Here is a 17,171-nt window from a genome sequence, read left to right as displayed (position 1 = left end):
ATCATCTGGACTTTTACAGCACATCCACACGCGCGCACACTTTGGATGCTTTCTGCCCTTCACAGTGAGTCTGCCTGCCAAGCTGATTCTACCTCCCACCGAGCAGAAATGCCTGAAGGGTACATTTGCTGAGAGAGGAGAACCAGAAGGCTTCTTTTCCTTAATTCATGTAGAGAGAAAAGCAGCTTTCACTGCATGCTACCGCTTGGGGTGACATGCATTGCTCTCATCCCTTCTATGTGCATTAATTAATTAATACCATTACATAACGGGTCCCATCTGCCAGCTGACACCAAGGTCAAGCCCTACCTGACTCACAAAGAGGCATAAAGAAGTCTGAACGGATGCTTCCAGAATAAGGCTGTCATACAAAGAGTTTGGTGCCACATTAAAGATGATCAAATTTGTCATGGCATAAGCCAAGGACGGTGAGCCTGTTGCACTTCCAGATGGTGTAGGACTCCAGCTCCCATCCACTCCAGCCAGCATGGCTAGTGGTCAGAGATAATGGGAGCTGTAATCTAACGTCAGCTGGAGAGCCGCAGGTTCTTCATCCCTGGAATAAGGTTTTGTGATCCAGAGTCCATTTCATCAGGCGCATGTGAGTCAGATTATCTCCATTATCTTGAACCAAGAGAGTCACAACATGGTGCCACAGGCATCACTGTAGGCATCACTGTAGCCATTGCAATGGCTTTCCTTAGTGCCCACAGGTAGGAGCTCCAGAACCTAAGTGAGGGAAGGGTTTTTGTGGTGCCAAATGAAAGGTGAATCATGGCAAGAACGTTTCCCTTACCTTCCTTGGGAAGTGGCAAGGCTCTGAGTTTTTATGACTCATCTCCCTTGCCCCAGGCACATGTGAAACCCAGCTCTGACTGCCTTAACATCTAGGATCTGCCCCACCATGAGGCAGAGCAAGGCAGCAGCCTCAGGCGACAAATTCTGAGGGTTGGAAAGTAGCAGAAAGAAACATAACCATCCACTGTGGCCATACCAAGGAGGAAGTCTCCTTCTTCTTGAACTCTTGAGGTCTTCTGCTGTGCAGAAATTAATCCTGAAGCCTGTGAATCTGCTCCAGGGAAGTCAGGGTTGTGAGCATCTGCTTCAAGGTAGACAGGCTGATGAACCTAGTTACCTTGTGGTTCCGTGTGGTTTGCCTGCCCTAAGCTAGTGGGACACGGGTGGCTCTGTGGAGAGGGACACGGGTGGTGCTGTGGTCTAAACCACAGAGCCTAGGACTTGATCAGAAGGTCGCCGGTTCGAATCCCCGCAACAGGGTGAGCTCCCGTTGCTCAGTCCCTGCTCTTCCCATCCTAGCAGTTCGAAAGCACGTCAAAGTCCAAGTAGATAAATAGGTACGACTCCAGCGGGAAGGTAAACGGCGCTGCTCTGGTTCGCCAGAAGTGGCTTAGTCATGTGGGCCACATGACCTGGAAGCTGTACGCTGGCTCCCTCGGCCAGTAAAGCGAGATGAGCACTGCAACCCCAGAGTCGTTCGCAACTGGACCTAATGGTCAGGGGTCCCTTTACCTTTACCTTTAAGCTAGCTTAGTGCCCTAGCATGGCCAGTGCACCAAAATGATGACATGAGGCAATCCAGCTAGGGCAGCATGCTCTTCCCACCTGGAATCTGGGGCAGGGTGGGAAGTATCAGTGGCACGTCTTGCCTTAGGTGTCAAAAGGTCTTGGGCTGGCCCTGTTAACACCTTTCATATAAACAGCTCCTTGATCTCATATATAACTGGGAGAAATTCACCTCTAGTCAGGGAAGTGCTTTGCCAACAGGACTAGATAAGAATCCTTCAAGGCCTGAATTTCAAGGCACTCCTTTTGAATGTGCCAATTTGCTATTCCTTTGCTGTTCCACTGTAGTTAAAGCAGGATGTCTGTGTTTCGTACCATGCAGCATTCAATGAAGACAAGGGGGTCAAAGAAAATGGGTCAGGGGAGGCAATGGGGAATATGTCCCAGAGCACACCAGGCTTATTTCTAGGCCCCAGTCCACTGAGATAAACCAAATTTTTGCTGCTGTGACCCTTCCTCACACAGTACACTAGTGTAATGTCTACTCAGGAGTAAGTCCTTTGGTGTCTAATGGGACTTAATTCCAGATAAGTGGATACAGGATAGCAACCTAAGTTTGTTTTAGGGTTGGCATGGAAGAAAAACGAGTTTCCTGTGACTTTAACAGCTGTATGGCAGGCTGTTCAACAGGTTAGGCCAGGCTTCCTCAACCTTGGCCCTCCAGATGTTTTGAAACTACAATTCCCATCATCCCTGACCACTGGTCCTGCTAGCTAGGGATCATGGGAGTTGTAGGTCAAAAACATCTGGAGGGCCGAGGTTGAGGAAGCCTGGGTTAGGCCTTTTCTGGTCTGGAACTGCAATTATGGAAACATTTCCAGCATGACAGTACTCTTTTTATTTCTGTGTTATGCCAGGCAGCCATGTTGTGTTTCATTATGCCATGCCCACGAGTCAGAATGTGCCCATTGGTCCAAAAAGGCCGGCAACCTCTTTTCTAGTAATTTCCAGCAGCAAATCAGAAATGACAGAAGAAAAGCACCTCTTATTATTCAACAAAGTTGTCCCAACATCTTTGGTTTAAACCATGTATTGTAGAAGAAATTTCAGGAATGTCTGAAAGTCCCCACTAAAAATTGGTGACTATGCATCATAAGACAAAGACAAATAAAATTAGAGAAACAGAGAGGCAAAATAGACATTCACTGGAGAGCCATAAATGCTTCATAAATCAATTCAATTTTTTATGACTTGCCTGGAATTTGGATTTTGAGTTTATTGCAATTGCAGAACTACCCTGAATGACTGCCCAATTCAATTCCAACACAGGTACTCCCTTAACCCGTAAAAAATATTTGTTTCATGCCTATTCTCCAAGTTTTTTATTGCTAGCTTTATAGAAAAAAACGTTTTATAACTGCAATCAATCAAGGCTCCTCTTGCTTGCTTGTTAAATCAAAAACCATGCATACCAGAAAGTAAGATATTTGCAGAATTTGAGGTCATGTTTATTTTTATTTAAAAAAATTAAAGCAAAGACTGTTGTCCTTGCTTCTTGCAATGTCATCTGCATTAAGCTTGGCTGTCCTGTAACTGCTTCCCAATCCCCGGCAGTGCAGAGATCTTTATTATGAATTGTCAGACCTGCTCAATAAACTTTCCATCCCTTTGATTTCCTGAGCCCTTCTGATTGTGGAGTTCAGCACCCCCTTGGGAATTCCTACTACATAAAGCAATCTGCAAATGTTCCCCTTGCTTGTAAATGTTTTTGAATTTATAAGTAAGAAAGCTATTTCATGGATGATTAGAAGGGTTTTTATTTATTAAAATGTCATGCCATCCAGACTACTGGCTTGACTCTCAGGCAATGTCTTAGGCATAATAATGAAAAGTTCCTGGTTTAAATAGGGTGCAGATCCTGGGCCCGGCTTCCAGATTACCTTTAATCTCCTTATTTTCTAGATGGGAAACTATTTCCTCTGTCATTTCACTCTCCTCCTGCTGCAAGCGGTTTGTGTGGCTGCTGCTGGTGGCTTTTTTAGGCAGCAGGGCAGAAGTGTGCTACTGAATCATAGCATGAGTAAGAATAAAAAAGATGGAAAATCATGTGTATCATTCTCATTGTTTTGAAGCTGCTCAAGAAGTATTTTGAAGGCTACACGATGCTGAACTTCTCTTTGTGAATGACAAGAAAGGGAGGAGGAATTCAAGGCTGTGCCCTTCTGACCATACTATCAGTGGAAGCATTTCCACTTCCCAGATGAACCCCCTCTCTTCCCCCCACCCACACTATGGGATAAGAGGTCTACTTCATTCTTTATGCCACTCGCTCAAGTAGCTAACCTGTCTGTCCATGCCAGTTTTTGCTTCCTGTGCAATCAGCTCAAGTCCAAGCTTTTTTTGTTTAGTCGTTTAGTCGTGTCCGACTCTTCATGACCCCATGGACCAGAGCACGCCAGGCAATCCTGTCTTCCACTGCCTCCCGCAGTTTGGTCAAACTCATGTTGGTAGCTTTGAGAACACTGTCCAACCATCTCGTCCTCTGTCGTCCCCTTCTCCTTGTGCCCTCCATCTTTCCCAGCATCAGGGTCTTTTCCAGGGAGTCTTCTCTTCTCATGAGGTGGCCAAAGTATTGGAGCCTCAGCTTCAGGATCTGTCCTTCCAGTGAGCACTCAGGGCTGATTTCCTTCAGAATGGAGAGGTTTGATCTTCTTGCAGTCCATGAGTCTCCTCCAGCACCATAATTCAAAAGCATCAATTCTTCGGTGATCAGCCTTCTTTATGGTCCAGCTCTCACTTCCATACATCACTTCTGGGGAAACCAAAGCTTTAACTATAGTGGAAATCATTGGTTTGTTGTGCTAGTAGACAAAGTAGGGCTATCATCTCCAGCACTTGCCCTAATTCTCATGCCTCTGTTTGCAGGGATCATGGTCTTCACCTTCCACGTGCCTACATGCCACCGCCCTTTTGCTTTCTACTTGCTCCTCTCAGGCAGAAACCAGAGGGAACCTTTCTATCAATTCAAATAGAGCACATTTCCCTCCTTACTATAGAGCGAGAAGGCTCAGATTTCTCACTCTTAAAAGGATCAGACAAAGAAGAATGAACAAACCCATTGAAGGGCTTTCCTTAAGACAACAGTGGAGGGTGTCTGATCCAATAATCTAGTGTCAAAAGCCAGAAGTTGCCAACTTGACAAAAAGAATTAACACAAGGAGGCATTCTCACTGACAGTCAATGGTCAGGGATGGTGGGCATTGCAGTCCAACAACATTGGGAGGGTACCACACATTGGCCAGTTCTGCCCAATTGAATCTCCAGTTGAATGTCATCCAGTAGAGCTAATCTAAGCAGTTCCAATGCCAGAACGAAAAGGGCCAAGGAAAAATGTATCACTTAGGCAGTGTTTTTTTCTAAATAAAAAATAGGTGCCAGTACTCACCATGGGACTTGGGTAGCGCTGTGGGTAAAACCTCAGCGCCTAGGACTTGCCGATCGCATGGTCGGCGGTTCAAATCCCCGTGGCGGGGTGAGCTCCCGTCGTTTGGTCCCAGCTCCTGCCCACCTAGCAGTTTGAAAGCACCCCTAAGTGCAAGTAGATAAATAGGTGCCACTTTATAGCGGGAAGGTAAACGGCGTTTCCGTGTGCTGCTCTGGTGCCGGTTCGCACCAGATGGATGCCACAGAATCAGGACAGAGGAAAGACCTGGAGGCAATTTTCATGGAGATGTAAGAAGGGGTTAAAAAACACACAACACCTCAGGATTTTATGTCAACTGGAATATGGTGGATTAGCCAAATCAGTCTGCCTAACTAATGAAGCTATTACTCATTTCTACAGCAGTAAGCAAGCAACCATGTTGAGGCCAGGGCCATGAAAACAAATGTGGGCCAGGGTTCCCACCACTGATATATGAATATGCAAACAGATGTACCCCTTCCTAAAGGGCAGTAGTAAATTGCATAAAACCCAGTTTTTAAGGATCAGCTAACAGTCATAGAATAGATGTTTACAGAATAGATGGAACTTGTAAAACACATTGAGCTTTAAGAACAAATCTCCAGTGAGCTTTCATACAATCTTTTGCTTTAAATTAGAATAGCAGACAATCCTGCAAAGAAGTATTATTGCTAGTGTGAAGTAGTGTCAAAGAAAAGGAAAGAAGTATCAATTCTTTGTGCTAATGAACAATAGGGAACAACAGGAAAACATGGAAGTTTTCTTACCATCTCATGCACTTGCCAGATCGAAGAGGCACCACCAATTATCCTGGTGCTCTGGGTGATGATGTCATCATTCCTGCACCAAAATAAATAAATCCCAGAAAAGTGTTTCTCCGTACTTCCTCTCCACCTATGACAGTGCCCAGGAATGATTCAGTTGAAGCACATATTGTTTTGATTCTCTGGCTTTTGTAAACCTCATGTGGTAGTTTTGTTGTATCTCCATGTGGAGTCTACCACAGCACTGTGGTCTGCTGTCACATTTTCCTAAAATAGATAAAAGAGAGGGAGAAGAGAAAGTGAAATGTTTGAGCAGCTGACTCTCCAAAATTCTGAGTCAAGCACAAAAGACCATCAGGAGTAGATCGATATTACACTCCCTCAAATAATACACGTGGGACTCTTCATTGTGTTGCTGTTAATGAGGTTTTAAAATAAATTTTCTAAGGAGTTAAATGCCAGACTTTGTTTTTTAAAAAAAGTAAATCCCACCTGTTCTCAAAAGTCAGTCCTCGCAGTCCTGTAAATGGGATGGTGTGGAGTGATACCAGCCCCAACTTTAAATTATACATGTTGATATCAACTACGTGTGAACCTGCTCCCACTTGCATGCATTCAGGGCTCTAACATTTTTATGCGCTTCCCATAGAAGTCCCCACCATGGTACTATGTACCTGGAAACATTTGGCTTTCAAAGTCATAAAGCCGGGAATGCTAAGATGTTGCAATACAGGGCACCCTCCTTGAGAGGCTGGATGAATCCTATATTTCAAACATTGTTATGAGGCACATAAAATCTGGCATGAGATTTGAGTTTTGGGTGTAGACTGAGGGGGTAATGAGTGCAGTACAATTCCCAGAATGGATCTCATTTGTCAAACAAGATTTATTTACCCATGCAGCAACTGCCAAGTCCACCCTTAAGGCGGTCTGGCAGGTTTGGAAATAGCAAAAGGATCACCTTCTGCCCAGGTTTTCCTCACTTATTCCATTTCACTGTCACTCAGAATTTGCATGTGATGATAGTCGGCTTCCTGTGCAGCCACTGACTGAGGCAGGGCTTTATAGATCAGGGACTGTAGTCTATAAAGCCCTTTTGCACCATCCCAACTGCTCCCAAGGGGCATGTGGAAAACTCAACTTAAGTAATCCAGTATTTCATGGTTGGTATGGTACCTAGCTGGGAATTTAATCGACAACCAAATATTAAAGAGCAGGCTCTGAGGAATCTTGCTCTCTTTGAGCAAATATTAGGCTCTGCAATGTATGCAGAATGCAGAATGTGAGTTGGTCTCCAGACTGTAAACAATAACAAAAACAACAGGAAGAATAGTAATAATACAGCCTTTTGGCTAGCATTTTAAAATGTGACAGGGGTTATTTTGTTATGTAAGGTAAAGGACCCCTGGATGGTTAAGTCCAGTCACAGGTGACTATGGGGTTGTGGTGCCCATCTTGCTTTCAGGCCAAGGGAGCTGGAGTTTGTCCACAGACAGCTTTCCAGATCATGTGGCCAGCATGACTAAACTGCTTCTGGTGCAACAGAACACCATGACAGAAACCAGAGTGCACGGAAACGCCATTTACCTTCCTCCCACAGCGGTACCTATTTATCTACTTGCACCGGCGTGCTTTCAAACTGCTATGTTGGCAGGAGCTGGGACACAGCAACGGGAGCTCACTCCATCACGGGGATTCAAAACGCCGACCTTCCGACTGGCAAGCCCAAGAGGCTCAGTGGTTTAGACCATGACGTCTACCCAATGTGGGTTCTGCACTGGGAGAAAAGTGTGGTATTAAATAAAGAAATAAACTTGAAGAGTAGTTTACAAGACTGAAGAAATGAGGATACTGAGGAGGAGGAGGAGGAGGAGGAGGAGGAGGAGGAGGAGGAGGAGGGCGGAATGCTCCTCTTGGTTTTTTGATAAAACAGCTCAATGAGATGCTTTTAACAAAAAACTAGAACATTCTTATTATAGTGAAACCCAACCAGGCTATGTGCTTTCTTTCTGGCTGAAGCAGAAGATAGCTGCTAACTGTGAAGCACAGTTCTATTAATGAATATTCATTATTGCAAAGCTATCCACAAACCTCTGCTCTTGCAGAGTTGTTAAATAAAAATCTGTGGTATCTTCTTCACTCAGAACCTGGATGGTTTTGTGTGTGTGTGTGTGTGTGTGTGTGTGTGTGTGTGTTTTAAATGCCAGCACCAAATCTTAGAACATATTATATCATAAAGGGGCAACTGCCAACACAATTTCCCTCACCACTTGGTAGCAACAGTTTGCCTCCACATATCTCTGATGAGGAGTATGGCTTTCCATGGTGAACAGTGTGGCTTCTAGGCAGCACCAGTGCCGGGACTACTCTTATTAAGAAATCCATTAACACACAGTGTGTATCTTCACACTGGCCTTGTACCCAACCAAACCGGATTCCAAGCTTCCCTGCTGCAGCTGGTACCAACTCTGCTGTGTCAGCAATATTCACACGCCCACTCTTGCATCGGCCTGCTGGGAATGGGATTAACAACAGCCTGCGCCAGTTCATGTATTTGTTCAGCATATAAAGCTTTTAACGAGGGAGGATCAGACATACCCACACACTTGAGGTTTACATGAAAGGGATCGTGGCACTGCACCAGCTAGCCGTGACCCCCTCCACCACACCTAAGAGCCGCTCCCACTGCTGTCCATGCATGCATACATACATACCCTCCAGGTGTCCTGATTTTCAAGGGACAGTCTGTCTGACAGATTTCATCCACAGCACCTCTAGATGGGACTGGGAAAGATTTTTGTCTGAAAGCTTGGAGAGCCATAGCAAACCACTGTAAACTATACAGAACTGCATGGACCAAGGCAGCTTCCTATGTGCAAAGTATACACAGTGATGTTCAAAACTGCAATATCCTATCTCCACACCCACACAGCTTGGTACTCCAGGAAAAGCATTGTTTTATTCTTCGGTGCTGATAGTACTAATGAACAGTGTTGGCAATCCTTCACCATTAAGAGTGAGAGACGGACTATGACAAATGGGCTGAAAATGTTGTCTTCTGCTTCACTTTGATCCACATTGCTTTGAAAGAGCAAATAAAACACACATAGGCCCCAAATGGTAAAGCAAAAAGCATTCTTTATTTACCATTTATTCATATTTACAAGGATGGCTTAGGATTCTAAGCCACCTCATAATATGTATTGACATTAGTAATAAATATCCTTAATTTCTTTCTCTTTAGACAATACTTCTTAGTTTTTCATAGAACTTTCTTAAACCCCTCTAGCGTTATCTGTCCCTCACTTATATTTTCCAGATATTCCACAAATTTCCCCCAGTCTTCGATGAACCTTTGGTCTCTTTAGTATCTGATTTTCCCAGTCAATTTATCCAACTCAGCGTAGTCTAACAGTAATAACTATGGGTGATTTTGGGGGAAGCTGAAGGAAGTCCAGAAAAGAAGTAATTTGTGAAAATTTGATGTGAAATTTATTGTTTGTTTTATTTTGTATTAAATTAATAAAAATCAAATGTCAAAAAAAAAACACAAAAAACAACAAAAAAAGGATTCTAAGCCACCATGCATGGCTGCCTTGTGCAGAAGAGTGTGAGCTTGGCAAACTACAAAGTATATTTCGTTAGTCTCAACCCTGCTCAATCCATGCAGAGTTGCTTATACCCAAAGTTACTGGCTTAAAATGTAGTGTGAGGTGATTTCTCCCAGCTGAATATCAAAGCATATTTGCCCGTGGTTGTGCACATCAGCATGGTTGGATATGTTTCCATGTTGTCTGTTTTCTGCCCACACTACGGAGGTGAAGAAGTGGTGTGGATGTATTCGTGTGGTTTGCATTTTCAAACTGGATCAGAGCTGGGTGTGAGGAAATACAGCAAAAGGCAGTATTTTTCAAGAAACTACAGGAGAGCTGTGAGTTCACAGCTTCACACGCCACTGGATGCAGAGTACATGGGAGTGTGCACACAGCCAGAGATTCAGACTCTCTGCAGGGAGGCATGGAAAAATACTCTGAGCCTGATTGTTTTGTTCCTCATGCAAGAGTGAAATCCTCATGTTCCCTCAGTGGTAGGAGTGTCCTGAAAGACCAGTTCCTTGACGACAGAAAGCCCAGAGATAATTATATTGCTGCATAAGATACCAGGGTGTATGTGTGGAATTCGTTTTGCCTTCGGAAGATGCAGTGGCTGATACCAGATATTTACATATTTGTTGTGAAAGCTGTAATTAAGTGTCTTTTGAGGACTTAGAGAGGAGTTGAGAATGAGTCCAGAAGAACTAACAAAACTCTGAAATACAATAATTATTATTTCAGATATTTCTATGCTGCCTTCCAGGGCAAATCTCTGCAAACAGGGGTATCTGCGTGTGTCACAAGCATGAATAAAGGCATTAAAAAAAGAACAAAATCTCACTACCATAATAAACTAAAACAGCCGTCTCAAAGCAGCTTCTAAATGGTTTTAAACTAATCGTGAGAAGGGAATGCTGACGGGAGCTGAGGAGTGTTCTGTTTGGAACAAATTGTCCCTGAGGGATGAGCGTAAAAAGGTTATGGTTGTTGAAATTGGGGATGACTAGAACTAGACATTTTGAGTACAGGGGCGCTCCTGACAGCAACTCAGAGAGGTCAAAGCCTCAAGGCATAAAACACACATGTGAAAGACATTTGGAGAAAGACACGGTGTACAGGTGTTTATATACTCATGCTAGAAACCTCTGAGGCAAGATGGGTGAGTTGGAGAGCTTCATCTTTGTTGTTGTTGTTTAGTTGTTTAGTTGAGACATCTACTTCTGCTTCATTGACTATGCAAAAGCCTTTGACTGTGTCGACCACAGCAAACTATGGCAAGTTCTTAAAGAAATGGGAGTGCCTGATCACCTCATCTGTCTCCTGAGAAATCTCTATGTGGGACAAGAAGCTACAGTTAGAACTGGATATGGAACAACTGATTGGTTCAAAATTGGGAAAGGTGTACGACAAGGCTGTATATTGTCTCCCTGCTTATTCAACTTTTTTGCAGAATTCATCATACGAAAGGCTGGGCTGGATGAATCCCAAACCGGAATTAAGATTGCCGGAAGAAATGTCAACAACTTCAGATACGCAGATGACACAACCTTGATGGCAGAAAGTGAGGAGGAATTAAAGAACCTTTTAATGAGGGTGAAAGAGGAGAGCACAAAATATGGTCTGAAGCTCAACATCAAAAAAATGAAGATCATGGCCACTGGGCCAATCACCTCCTGGCAAATAGAAGGGGAAGAAATTGAGGCAGTGAGAGATTTTACTTTCTTGGGCTCCATGATTACTGCAGATGGTGACAGCAGTCACGAAATTAAAAGATGCCTGCTTCTTGGGAGAAAAGCGATGGCAAACCTAGACAGCTTCATCTTAGAGGGGAGTATGTATGTATACAAAGTGGGCATGATGGAAACATGATGTAATGGAGAGAACCAGTGGGACATAGTTGTTATCTCTGGATATAAATTCTGTGGGAAGGACAGGGAAGGGGGTACTGGAGGTGGTGTCACTTAAGAATGACATAGAGTCCTAGCAGCTAGAAATCCCCAAAAGTGTGGGGGCTCTTCCACAGAATCGCTGTGGATGGTAATACCGGCCGCAAATTTGGTCCTGGAGACGTGCTCTTGGGTCCCTATGATGTCTTGAAAGGGATACTGACATCAAGGAGGTCTCTCAAGGAAGCAGAGCTGAAGTAATGGGTGCCTTCCATTCTAAATACCCTCAATACTTTGCGCTCAAGAGTAGAGGGTGCACAATTCTCAATTTAAAAGTTGACTGATGCCTTCTGGAACCTGGTGCGAGATGTAAGCGTTGTTGAACCAATAACACTGACCATAATACTATCAAATTCAACATAGTGTATATGTAACTGGGGGATTTCTAAGAAAACCCAGCACAGCCACACTTGACTTCAAAACAGGAAACATCAAAAGTGAGAGAATAGGTTGAAGTTGGTTGAAGCAAGGAGGCTGCATCCTCACGGCCTCAACCTCGCCACTGTTCTGCGTCACCCCAATCCTGTCCAAGTGTGCAGGAGTGCTGCAGGTATCATGAGGAAACCCACTTCCCAAAAGCATATGTGTTCCTACTGAACACCACAGCAAATGGGACAGAGTCCTGGACTTAAAAGTTTGCAAGGTAACCACTGTGTCGTTCTTTTCTTTTTTGCTAACACAAAATACTGCTTTCAGTATGTTAAGAATTTAGTTTTAAAAAATAAATATTATGGGTAGAATGCAAGAAAGAACCTTTTATTAACAGGGCTCTCTTGGCCTATAATATCTATTAATACAAGGCTTGGCAGCTGCTAAAAGGAGTGCCAGGAATCTCATGGTTTCCTTAAATGCGTAAGGGTGGATAAAAGGACTGCTCATTAAAGTAACCTGATTGGTTTCATGTACCTTTGACTGTTTTTGTACCAGAAAATGCAGTAATAATAACCAAGGGAGGGGTTGTTGTTTTTCTACTCCGAGAAGACCTGAGCACCTGCAATTACCACTGAAATCAATCGGATTTCCAAACCAATTCCTGGATGTGGAAATCATATATTTTGTTCCTTTCTGAAAAAACACAACGGTGCCTGTTGTGCTTTCACAGCTGATTAGTGGCAGAAGAAGAAGCCAAAGGATTTCTCTTTGTCTCCTTGGCACTCAGCTTTCAGGAATAAAAGAGACGGGGATAAATAAATGTTCCCGACTAGAGTACAGAAAGTAGATTAACTAATGGGCCTGCCATGCTCAAACTGGGGCATCTGCTCACATGTTCTTCTTTGACACAAGTGACCCTTTGTAGTTACATATACAAACACACACACTGTGGCTCTTTGTTATCTGTGATCAGCGTGTCTGTTCCATTCAGCCAGAGTGACCACATTCTTCTCTCCCGGTCCCCGCCCCCGCCCCCATCTCTCTCAATTGCAGCCGCAGTCCATGCTACCACAGCAAATGAAAGAGGCAACCCAAAAGGAGTCTGAAATTACCTGCGCTCTTAAGAAAGGGAAGTGACTTTCCAGGGAAATCCAGGAGTGGAAAGCTGGGGTGAATTTCAGGCATACTGAGAGAGACCAGTTCCTTCAGTCATACTCAGACAGACCTACAAACCCGTTCAAAGGGAGATCCTGACAGAAGATAATATTATTGTGCCAGGACTAAAATTGTAAATCTATATAGCCTCACTCTTGCTGCCCTAGAAGTAGTTAACCTAACACCTAATGTGCAGGGGTTGTTTTTTATTTAATGCATGGTCAGTGGTAAGGAAAAAATACTTTGTACATGATCGACCAACCTTTTTTATGATTAAAAAAAGGTACACAAGTTCTCAGTGAGTCCTAAATCACTCCTAGAGGGTTCCAATCATCTTGCTTGAATGCAGCACAGTTAAGAGGCATGGGGGTGGGAATAGTTGCCAGCCTAAAATAAAACGAGGGAGTGTCAAAATCCTTCCAAAATTCCTTGGAACTGCACTGCGTCAGGGCATTCTGGTAGGGGCTTATGGCAGCTATTAGCGGTCACCAATGTCTATTCAACCACTGCTGGATCCAGGTATACCCAGCACCCTTGAATGCATGGAGTGAATGGGAGCCTTGAATGGCTCGTTTCATTCATTTCAAGACAAATGCTGATTGGTCCAAATGAGCCCCATTCAGTACTGCTTTCCATTTGTCCTGAAATGAATGCACACCTTTTAGAGCCAAGAACTCTCAAACAGAAGAGTATGAACTCTGATACTGGTGCCACCTCCCCATCTGCTGTGCTCTAGCTTTGGACTGGCTCACTTCCAGGTGGGCATATTTGTCTTATGGCCAAAGCTGATACCAATCCTTCCTGAAGCCTTCATAAAGTTTGTTGAACTAAGTAGGTTGCCAAAGGAGTGGGGCTGCTTCTCAGCAGAGGGCCCAATATCGGTGCAGCCCAGTCTGAAGGCTCTTCCTCCTTATCTGACCCAAAAGGAGATTAGGGAAAGCAGATCATTGGTTTGCCAGCTCTGGCCATCTGACAAAATATTGGAGCATGCTGACCCAGACAAACTTTGAAGTGATATGTAGGAATGATCGTGTTATATTCTTCAAAATGAAATGGCTCTGCAACCCATGACCACCACAAGTTTACTGACCTCATAAACATCACATGGCACATGGAAACAGTAGGATGTTTCATCGTATTCTCAATTCCTCCTTTTAATATATATTTGAGCTGCCCGTCTGAATGATGACTGATGGGAATGGAAATGCTTCCCATTTTTCCACTCTTAAGTTCAGTTGCCCACATTTCCATGTCAGTTTGCATTAAAAAAAAAAAAAAAGTCTTCATGGAAATGAAACATCACTATGAGAAGAAGACATTAATGAAATGTAAAGTATATATCTTCAAAATCAATGTAAAATATTGGTGCATCTTTAAACTCAATAGAAACTACAAATTTCATTAGACTATTGCAATAATTTAATGTTTTCAACACCGATTGCTTTAAACGTTTTCAAAGAAAAAAACCTGCCTAGGCCAGCTGTCTACTAGCTCCATCTGGTACGCAGGGTGAGACCCTACTTGCCCATGGACTGTCTCACCAGAGTGGTGCATGCTCTAGTTATCTCCTGCTTGGACTACTGCAATGCGCTCTACGTGGGGCTACCTTTGAAGGTGACCCGGAAACTACAATTAATCCAGAATGTGGCAGCTAGACTGGTGACTGGGAGTGGCCGCCAAGACCACATAACACCAGTCTTGAAAGATCTACATTGGCTCCCAGTATGTTTCTGAGCACAATTCTAAGTGTTGGTGCTGACCTTTAAAGCCCTAAACAGCCTCAGCCCAGTGTATCTGAAGGAGCGTGTCCACTCCCATCGTTCTGCCCAGAAGCAGAGGTCCAGCTCCAAGGGCCTTCTGGCGGTTCCTTCACTGCGAGAATTGAGGTTACAGGGAATCACCAGGCAGAGGGCCTTCTTGGTAGTGGCGCCTGCCCTGTGGAACGCCCTCCCATCAGATGACAAGGAAAAAAACAAGTATATGACTTTGAGAAGACATCTGAAGGCAGCCCTGTTTAGGGAAGTTTTTAATGTTTGATGTTTTATTGTGTTTTATTGTATCCTGTTGGAAGCCACCCAGAGGTTGGGGAAACCCAGCCAGATGGGTGGGGTATAAGTAATAAATTATTGTTATTATTATAAAAGTAAGAGGATTTCTGGGGGTTGAACTTGGGGTAGCTTGGGGTAGCATGATCACAGCCATTCCTGGAGATCCATGCACTTTTACCCATGACTGCCCCTATGCTTCAAATTATACCCCTCACCCAATGTTTAAAGTTTGCCCTTGTGAGAATGCCCCTGCAGCTGTAGTTCTGCAGTTTGGCAAGCTTTATCCAGTTCTGGCAGAAAATGAAAAAAGTTATAAACTTTTCCCTTGTTGTTGTTGTTGTTGTTGTTTTAAAAAACCATGCATGAAAACCCCAGATGCAACTGCCTACAATTTGGCAGACAATCCACTTTTGAAGGTCTGCTATGCCCACACTTTTATCCACTTCTGTGAAAGGGGGGGTGGAGTTCAGTTATAGCTATTTTTGTATTCCCTACTAAACGGAACAGGTTTTGGGTGTGGGCAGATCTTTTTTGCAGATCTAATTTGGTCCCAAATAACGAGTCGAATTGGAGAGACACAGAATGGTTCCAAAACTGATCAGGCTGCTTCCCAAAGCTAAATCTTGCAGACAATGTATTAAATGAGCTTATGGATCAGGTTTACAAGCAAAAGGCCTTTTTTTGCTTTAAAAAATATGATTATCTTGTGTAGATAATTGCTAGATCTTTTTTTTTTTAAGTAACCACAAAAAAATGTTCTTTAAGTTTTCCATCGGTTTTATCGTTATCATCTCAAATAGCCAGCCCTTGAAATTTGCTGCGAACCTTGCCCCCTGCCTGCTGAAATCTTTGTCCTTGCTCCCATCTCCACCACCATAAAAAAATCTGAAATGGCTCCCATCCTGGACAAAATTATTTTATTTTTATTATTATATTTTTATCCTACTTTTTCTCTGAATAGTTGAAGGTGGCATGTTTTCTTTCCTCCATTTTGTCCTCACAATGACCCTGTGAGGAAGGTCAGGCTGAGAGACAGTGCCTGGTCCAAGTCACTCAGCGAGCGTCATGGCTAAGTGGGGATTTGAACCTTGAACTCTCCCAGGTCCTAGTCTGAGATTCTAACCGCTACACTACCTCTCTTACTTAGAAGCAAGCATGAAATGTGGAAATTGCTTCTGAGTAAATACAGGTAGTATTTACAGGCTGCAAAATGGCATCGTTATTCATATGCTGCGTTTGCAGGCGTTTAAAAACAATCAAAATATGAAGAATGAATATGTAGTTAAAATGAACCCAGGGAGTAAGATGACCTTGCAATGCGGTTATTACTGGAATTTGACCTGCATGTATATAGTGCTTTGCTGTAGCCCAGAATGCTTTTTATAGTGTTAATCCTTCCTAAATGGTAATGTGGGAGGCACAGCACACTTAAGCACAGAGGAAAGAATCTGTTTGTGAATAAACACCATGCTTGCAGTTGTACACGAGCAGTAAGTAAATCCCATCCCGAGATGACTTAATAACTCGCTTATTTATTTTTGACAAAAATATTGGAATGTTATTTGTGTACCCTTGCAGATCCGTGCTCCTCCTGCCTGAGCTTGCAGCCACTTTTGCCGTTCGCTGCCAGGAACCAAAGGAAAGGAAATATTTCTTAAACCGCTGCACTTGTATCCATTCCAATAACGAAAAATAAATGTTTCCTAAGTGCTGGCAGTACATCCCACAAAGCCAGCAAATGATCCCTTTAACCCAGTGAATTATAGAATTCTTTCTCTTAAAATGGATTGGGGAACCAGGGTGGGTGAGGGTCGAAGATGGGTGCAGTCTCAAACTTATGTTGGAGAGCCAACATTGAAAGCAATAAACTCATTTTGAGGAAGCTGGATTAAACGTGATTTCTATTCTTCGGCATGGTTCAAGGGGTGTGGTGGCGTGGAGTCAATGATTTTACGGCACATAGTTTCTGGACAGTTTCGTCACCTTCACCCCACAATTCGTACTTTTAATTCTCTTGACCTTTGTGTTCATCCTTTGCTGGTGACAGAAGACACATGTATGTTGTTAGTGGTTTCTACGCTATTACTCAGCGGTTTCAGTTGCTGGTCACATTCCTAAACTCCAGCTTTTGGATATGCTTTGGTGCACGTTTTGAAAAATCCATGACATTGAAATAACAGCGGATTTTAGAGAAGCTTGGAAAAAGAATATGTTGGTGGGAATGGTCAGAACTTGGCTTGCAAACTGAAAGTGACCAGTTGCTCTCTTTTCATTTGCAACCTGCTGAATTTCCTTTCCTTTTTAAC

At 43.5% G+C, this 17,171-nt stretch overlaps 1 long non-coding RNA gene across 2 annotated transcripts in view; it reads right to left on the bottom strand.

Annotated features, from left to right (window-relative positions):
• LOC309514740 overlaps positions 1 to 17,171 on the bottom strand; it is a 69,532-nt gene that overhangs the window by 11,095 nt on the left and 41,266 nt on the right. Inside the window, exons 1-3 of one of the 2 annotated variants that reach the window (XR_014212157.1) lie at positions 8,458 to 8,611; positions 7,339 to 7,528; positions 5,755 to 6,018 (exon numbers count right to left, since the gene is read on the bottom strand). This is a non-coding gene — a long non-coding RNA (uncharacterized lncRNA). Of the gene's footprint in view, positions 1 to 5,754; positions 6,019 to 7,338; positions 7,529 to 8,457; positions 8,612 to 17,171 lie in introns of those variants that run through there. The other variant, XR_014212156.1, reaches the window with a different exon arrangement.

This window comes from Podarcis vaucheri (assembly GCF_965113315.1).
Source record: "Podarcis vaucheri genome assembly, chromosome: 11".
Taxonomy (NCBI): domain Eukaryota; kingdom Metazoa; phylum Chordata; class Lepidosauria; order Squamata; family Lacertidae; genus Podarcis; species Podarcis vaucheri.
Note: the sequence above shows the minus strand (reverse complement) of the source record. Positions and strands in the feature narration are given on the sequence as shown.